Raw genomic sequence first — 6976 nt, forward strand, 5'->3', positions numbered from 1 at the left:
GGACACCTACAGTACCCGATGTCACAGGAAGGCCAAAAAGATCATCAAGGACAACAATCACCCGAGCCATTGCCTGTTCACCCTGCTACCATCCAGAAGGCGAGGTCAGTACAGGTGCATTAAAGCTGGGACTGAGAGACTGAAAAACAGCTTCTATCTCAAGGCCATCAGACTGTTAAACAGCCATCACTAACTCAGAGAGGCTGCTGCCAACATACAGACTTGAAATCATTGGCCACTTTAATAAATGGATCACTAGTCACTTTAATAATACCAATAACATCTGCTAACCATGTGTATGTGACCAATAACATCTGCTAACCATGTGTATGTGACCAATAACATCTGCTAACCATGTGTATGTGACCAATAACATCTGCTAACCGTGTGTATGTGACCAATAACATCTGCTAACCATGTGTATGTGACCAGTAACATTGCTAACCATGTGTATTGTGACCAATAACATCTGCTAACCATGTGTATGTGACCAATAACATCTGCTAACCATGTGTATGTGACCAATAACATCTGCTAACCATGTGTATGTGATCAATAACATCTGCTAACCATGTGTAGTGTGACCAATAACATCTGCTAACCATCGTGTATGTGACAATAACATCTGCTAACCATGTGTATGCACCAATAAATCTGCTAACCATGTGTATGTGACCAATAACATCTGCTAACCATGTGTATGTGACCAATAACATCTCTAACCATGTGTATGTGACCAATAACATCTGCTAACCATGTGTATGTGACCAATAACATCTGCTAACCATGTGTATGTGACCAATAACATCTGCTAACCATGTGTATGTGACCAATAACATCTGCTGACCATGTGTATGTGACCAATAACATCTGCTAACCATGTGTATGTGACCAATAAAAGAGAACATGCAATTCTGGTGCAGCACATGCGGCCTACAAAGTTACAAGTATAGGCTAGCGAATTTGATTTTAATTATTTAATATAATAGGCTTAATTGTATACTTAGTAGGCTGACACATTTTAAAAACTTTATTGAACTAGGCAAGTCAGTTAAGAACAAATTCTTATTTTCAATGACGGCTACCGGAAACAGTTGTGTTAACGCCTTGTTCAGGGCAGAACGACACATTTTTACCTTGTCAGATCGGTGGAATCGATCGTACTGGCCAACGCTCTAACACTAGGCTACCTGCCGCCCACATACTACCTTTCATAATATTCCCTAATGGTTACAGACTACTCCTCTTTCTGTCTATTGTTGCTTAAAACTTCCTCGCTTTCAACAGTTAAATGATAATGAATCTTGAATAAATAGGACGAGAATTAGATGCGAAGGCTTTACTTCTCTATATGAAGATGGAATGGTTATGGGTCTGAATTAGTATGCTATAGTCTACAGCATCTGAATGGTTATGGGTCTGAATTAATAACTGTTAAGTCTACCAGCCATCTGATGGTTATGGTCTGAATAAATAACTGTTATAGTCTACAGCATCTGAAATGGTTATGGGTTGAATTAATAACTGTTATAGTCTACAGCATCTGAATGGTTATGGGTCTGATAAATAACTGTTATAGTCTACCACATCTGAATGGTTATGGGTCTGAATTAATAACTGTTATAGTCTACAGCCATCTGAATGGTTATTGGGTTCTGAATAAATAACTGTTATAGTCTACACCATCTGAATGGGTCTGAATTAATAACTGCTATAGTTTACCAACATCTGAATGGTTATGTGTCTGAATTAATAACTCTATGTCTACAACTCTGATGGGTCTGAATAATAACTGCTATAGTCTACCACATCTGAATGGTTATGTATCTGAATTATAACTGCTATAGTCTACCACATCTGAATGGTTATGGGTCTGAATTAATAACTGCTATAGTCTACCACCATCTGAATGGGTCTGAATTAATAACTGTTATAGTCTACCACCATCTGAATGGTTATGGGTTGAATTAATAACTGCTATAGTCTACCACCATCTGAATGGGTCTGAATTAATAACTGCTATAGTCTACCACCATCTGAATGGGTCTGAATTAATAACTGCTATAGTTTACCACCATCTGAATGGTTATTATGTGTCTGAATTAATAACTGCTATAGTCTACCACCATTCTGAATGGTTATGGTCTGAATTAATAACTGCTATAGTCCTACCACCATCTGAATGGGTCTGAATTATACTGCTAGTACCACCATCTGAATGTATGGTCTGATTAATAACTGCTTTTATAAGCCTACCCCATCTGAAATGGTATGGGTTCTGAATTAAAAATAACTGCTATAGCCTACCCCACCATCTGATGGTTATGGGTCGAATAAATAACTGCTATAGCCTACCACCATCTGAATGGGTCTGAAATTAATAACTGCTATAGCCTACCACCATCTGAATGGTTATGGGTCTGAATAAATAACTGCTATAGCTACCACCATCTGATGGGTTCTGAATTAATAACTGCTATAGTCTACCACCATCTGAATGGTTATGGGTCTGAATAAATAACTGCTATAGCCTACAGGCATCTGAATGGATTTATCGATGGTGACTGTGTTACCTAGCCTCAGTGCAGTGGGCAGCTGGGAGGAGMTGCTCTTGTTCTCCATGGACAGATGTTCTGAAAGAGCTGCAAAACGTGGACCCGGTTACAGAGATTACATGTATCTACTTGCACATCATCATCTGCTCATTTATCACTCCAGTGTTAATCTGCTAAATTGTAATTCTTCGCTAATATGGCTTATTTATTGCCATACCTCCTCATGCCTTTTGCACACACTGTATATAGACTTTCTTTTTTTCTCTACTGTGTCATTGATTTGTTTATTGTGTTATTGGCTTGTTTATTGTTTATTCCATGTGTAACTCTGTGTTGTTGTCTGTGTCACACTGCTTTGCTTTATCTTGGCCAGGTCGCAGTTGTAAATGAGAACTTGTTCTCAACTAGCCTACCTGGTTAAATAAAGGTGAAATAAATAAAAAATATTTTTAAAAAACATGGTTTCCATGTGTTGATGACATTCCATTTGCACGGTTCCAGACATTATTATGAGCCATCCTCCCCTCCGCAGCCTGGATAGGGCCAAGTAGTGGAATAGTGTGATGTTTTAATTATTGTAAGGTAGTTGGTAGGGCAATTCCCCCCTTTTCTGTCACAAAGTGTAAAGAATTCACACTCCAGGACAGTAGGCGGAAACACAGGGCTAGTTATGAGAAATCGATTGACACCGGTCTTACACTCCAGGACAGTAGGTGGTGGTGTTTTCACCTTTCATTTGGATGCGATCTGCCAATACAAATTTTAAGAAAAGGAAGAAGAAGACGGGCCGGGGGGACTGTGAGACTAAAAACCCGGCGGGGAGAAACGGTAAGAGGTTTAGCAAATTTACATTTTCCTACGGTGTATGAAACAACGGTTATTACTTCAGAAGAACAACAATATATAACGGTTGAACAACAATATTCAGTCTGCAGTTTGGTTGCTCGGAGCGTGTCAGTTAGCTAACCTTTGCTCAAGGAAATCGACCATTCAAAGCGATGGATGAATACGAGGAAATAGCTAGCGTTAGCCTTCCTTAGCTGGTGATTTTGACTAGCTACATAAGCTGTCATGCGCAAGAGGAACATTTGGATATTATTTGCAGCAATTTCTTAAATTAAATCAGGTAATGTGAGCTGCCGATGTGATTACTAGCTAAGTAAATCCATCTGGCGTGAATTCCCACCGCGCCTAACGTTAGCTACTCTAGTTAACGTTAGCTAGCTGCTCACCTAATCATCCCCAAGCCAAGGAAAACCAAGTCGTACATTTTTCGTGACAAGAGGTGTCCGCTATTGAAATCTAAAGGGGGGGCTGTCATCTTCGCAATGCAGCAACTAGGCAAAGATCAAAAAACCGATCTGTCGTGGTGCACTGGAATAMGAAAGAGCTGCGCATCTTGGGCACACAGTTGGTGAGGCTAGACACAAGTCGTGACTGACTCGATAGATTTGGTTGTTGTTGGTGTTTCCTTCTCGGCCTAGTCGTTGGTAACCTCCAGGTATCTTGCGGACTGCAGCCTTGGCAATCAATCTACCTTGTTATTAAATAGGCCTACACTGTATGTCGCAATGTGTCACTCATTATTACAGTATTTTGGAAGTCATTGGTAATAAGATGTTGTACTACCGGTACGTAGCTAATGGTTGTTTTTGTCGGTATTCAACTTTGGGAGTCAACATAGCGACGGCCAGTAAGCTCATGTTTATCAATAGGGCTGGGTAGGGATTGTGATCCCTATCCACGGCCTGTGATCACTATCCAAGGCTGGCAGCATCGCTGTGTGATGTCTGATAGCAGCGTTGTATGGCCCTGCGGCACCAGGATATTGCAGATGCACACACTGTCAATGTTTTTTTTTTACAGCAAGGTGTGGTGATGAGTGACAGTTCCAAAAAAAAAAAAGAGTGGGGAAGAAGAGGAACAAATAACCTTTGACTTAACACACACACACACACACTGAACGACCTCCGGGCGCTGGTATAGAGCTCTTCCATATAAATCTGAGAGCAGCTTCTAGTTTTGTGCCAACATCTTATCAAACTGCTCAACTCTTGAAGTGTGTCTTTATTTGTATTGTAAATATGTGTATATATATCAGGGTTTCCGTTATGAAAATGTGGCGCCGGACATTTGACCGGTAACTTAAAAATAAAAAAAATACTGMACATTTGAGCAATGTACCGTACCCATGTGCATTTGGGTGTGTTCCCTGATTAGGGTGTCCTCCCACGGTGCTCAGAATAACAGAAATAACATTTAAGATTATGGTAATTCATTTTAACAGAACATGTAAGTGTAGGATGCAATGACGTGTGTCCTTTACCGCACACTTTGAAGATGTTCGGAGCGGCAGGTAGCCTAGTGGTTAGAGCGTAGAGGTCGGCAGTAGCCAAGTGGTTAGAGTGTAGAGGCGGCAGGTAGCACAGTGGTTAGGGTAGATGGCGGGGCGGTAAGGCTAGTGGATGAGCGTAGGCGGCAGTAGCCAAGTGTTAGAGCGTAGAGGCGGCAGGTAGCCAAGTGGTTAGAGCGTAGATGGCGGCAGGTAGCCAGTGGTTAGAGCGTAGAGGCGGAGGTAGCAAGTGTTAGAGCGATAGAGGCGGCAGGTAGCCAAGTGGTTAGGAGCGTAGAGGCGCAGTAGCCAATGGTAGAGCGTAGAGCGCAGGTAGCCTAGTGTGTTAGAGCGTAGAGGCGGCAGTAGCCGTGGTTAAGCGTAGAGCGGCATAGCTGAGGAGAGGTAGGCGGCAGGTAGCCTAGTGGTTGAGTGTAGATGCGGCAGGTAGCCTAGATGGTAGAGTGTAGAGGCGGCAGTAGCTAGAGAAGTGTGAGCGGTCTAGGGTAGTGAGAGGCGGCAGGTAAGCCTAGTGGTTAAGGAGTGTAGAGGCGGGCAGGTAGCTTAGTGGTTAGAGCGTTGGGCATAACAGCAGGTATCCTAGTGTTAGAGCGTAGGACCAGTACCAGCAGGTAGCCTAGTGGTTAGAGCGTTGGACCAGTAACCAAGGCTAAGTGTGTTAGAGCGTTGGGACGAGTAAGACCAGAGGTAGCCTAGTGGTTAGAGCGTTGGTATAACCGAAAGGTTGCTAGTATCGATGCCGAGCTGACAAGGTAAAAATCTGTCGTTTTGCCCCTGAACAAGGCAGTTAACCCACTGTTCCTAGGCAGTCATTTGAAAATAATAATTTGTTCTTAACTGACTTGCCTAATTAAATAAAGGTAAAATATATATRWTTTTTTAGTATAACTATCCACATTTTACTTTTCCTCAGCCGTAACGAACAGCAAAATCACTAGCTTATGCATTGGGCTGAGCGTGAGTTTCAAGTTTGGGGAAAGTGAATTTTCACCATAAAAAATGCACCTTTTTATAATAAAGCTTCACATGCATCATAGCATTTGCAGACTTATGTAAAATAGCCTACTATTCGTAATATGATGGGTAGATTGTCATAATATAACTCGATCACTGTTTGCAAAAAAAAGACCGCTTGGCTGAGCGCGTATAGTGTAGAGGCCTTGGCTATAGCCTGTATCAGATACGTGTCTTTATTTGCATGGGGGGGGGGGACACACTTCGTGCTATTCTGATACACTTTTTTAAAATCCGACAAATTACAGGGTAGCTTACTCTGCAAACAACCAATAACAGCAATGTTGTACATAATAATAGGCCTATGAGAAGGGGAGACAAATAGAGTTCGGTCCGTCTAAACTGGAGGAGGAAAATTATTGTCCAAAAACCAACTTTTAACTGACTCGACAATGATAGTGAGTATGCGCAGTGCTCACTCACAGGGGATATTACTGATGCTCTCCGTTGGTGCCATTAAGATCGGCTAWYGGTCTACTGTTGTTCGCTAAACTAAAAGACAGATTTATTATTTTCATTGTCTTSTCTTTACAGCTATAGCCATTTGCTTTGCAAATTATGTTTTGGCGTGATTTAATTTTGTAATATTGCGATATGTATGACTGGGCACTCAACTTTTCACTGACAGTCGCAACTCATCAATCATCTATTTGGTATTTGTAGAGCGCGCCGGCCAAATTGCGCTGGCTGCCTATCCTTCCGATTGTAGGCTAGGGTAAGCTAATGATTCTCTGTTGACAAATCATGCTTTAGTAGCCTATTTTGAATGATAAAAATGTTTAAAAAAAATCTCTTTAGACAGGAGTAGGCTAATTAGGCTATATATATTTTGGCAATTTATGTAAATATACTATTCCCCATAGTAGAAAAGTTTCCCTATTCTATTGGACAGTTTGTCGATAAAGAAATAGCCGAAACAGACTCTGAGACAGTTGTGGGACGATAGGCTATATATATATATATATATATATATATATATATATATAGCTATGAATCTGATGCAGCATATAAGAACGTTTATGGACTGTTCATTATTTATAACGAGGTATACCTG

The 6976-nt window shown here is 41.2% G+C and overlaps 1 protein-coding gene across 1 annotated transcript in view; it reads left to right on the forward strand.

Annotated features, from left to right (window-relative positions):
- The first annotated feature begins 3332 nt into the window (after nucleotides 1–3332).
- LOC112073913 (synaptojanin-1-like) overlaps nucleotides 3333–6976 on the forward strand; it is a 63066-nt gene continuing 59422 nt past the window's right edge. The window contains exon 1 of the mRNA XM_070440321.1: nucleotides 3333–3383. The gene's annotated coding sequence lies outside the window, so the exon portion shown is untranslated. The remainder of the gene's footprint in view (nucleotides 3384–6976) is intronic.

Source organism: Salvelinus sp. IW2-2015, unplaced genomic scaffold, assembly GCF_002910315.2.
Source record: "Salvelinus sp. IW2-2015 unplaced genomic scaffold, ASM291031v2 Un_scaffold2416, whole genome shotgun sequence".
NCBI lineage: Eukaryota > Metazoa > Chordata > Actinopteri > Salmoniformes > Salmonidae > Salvelinus > Salvelinus sp. IW2-2015.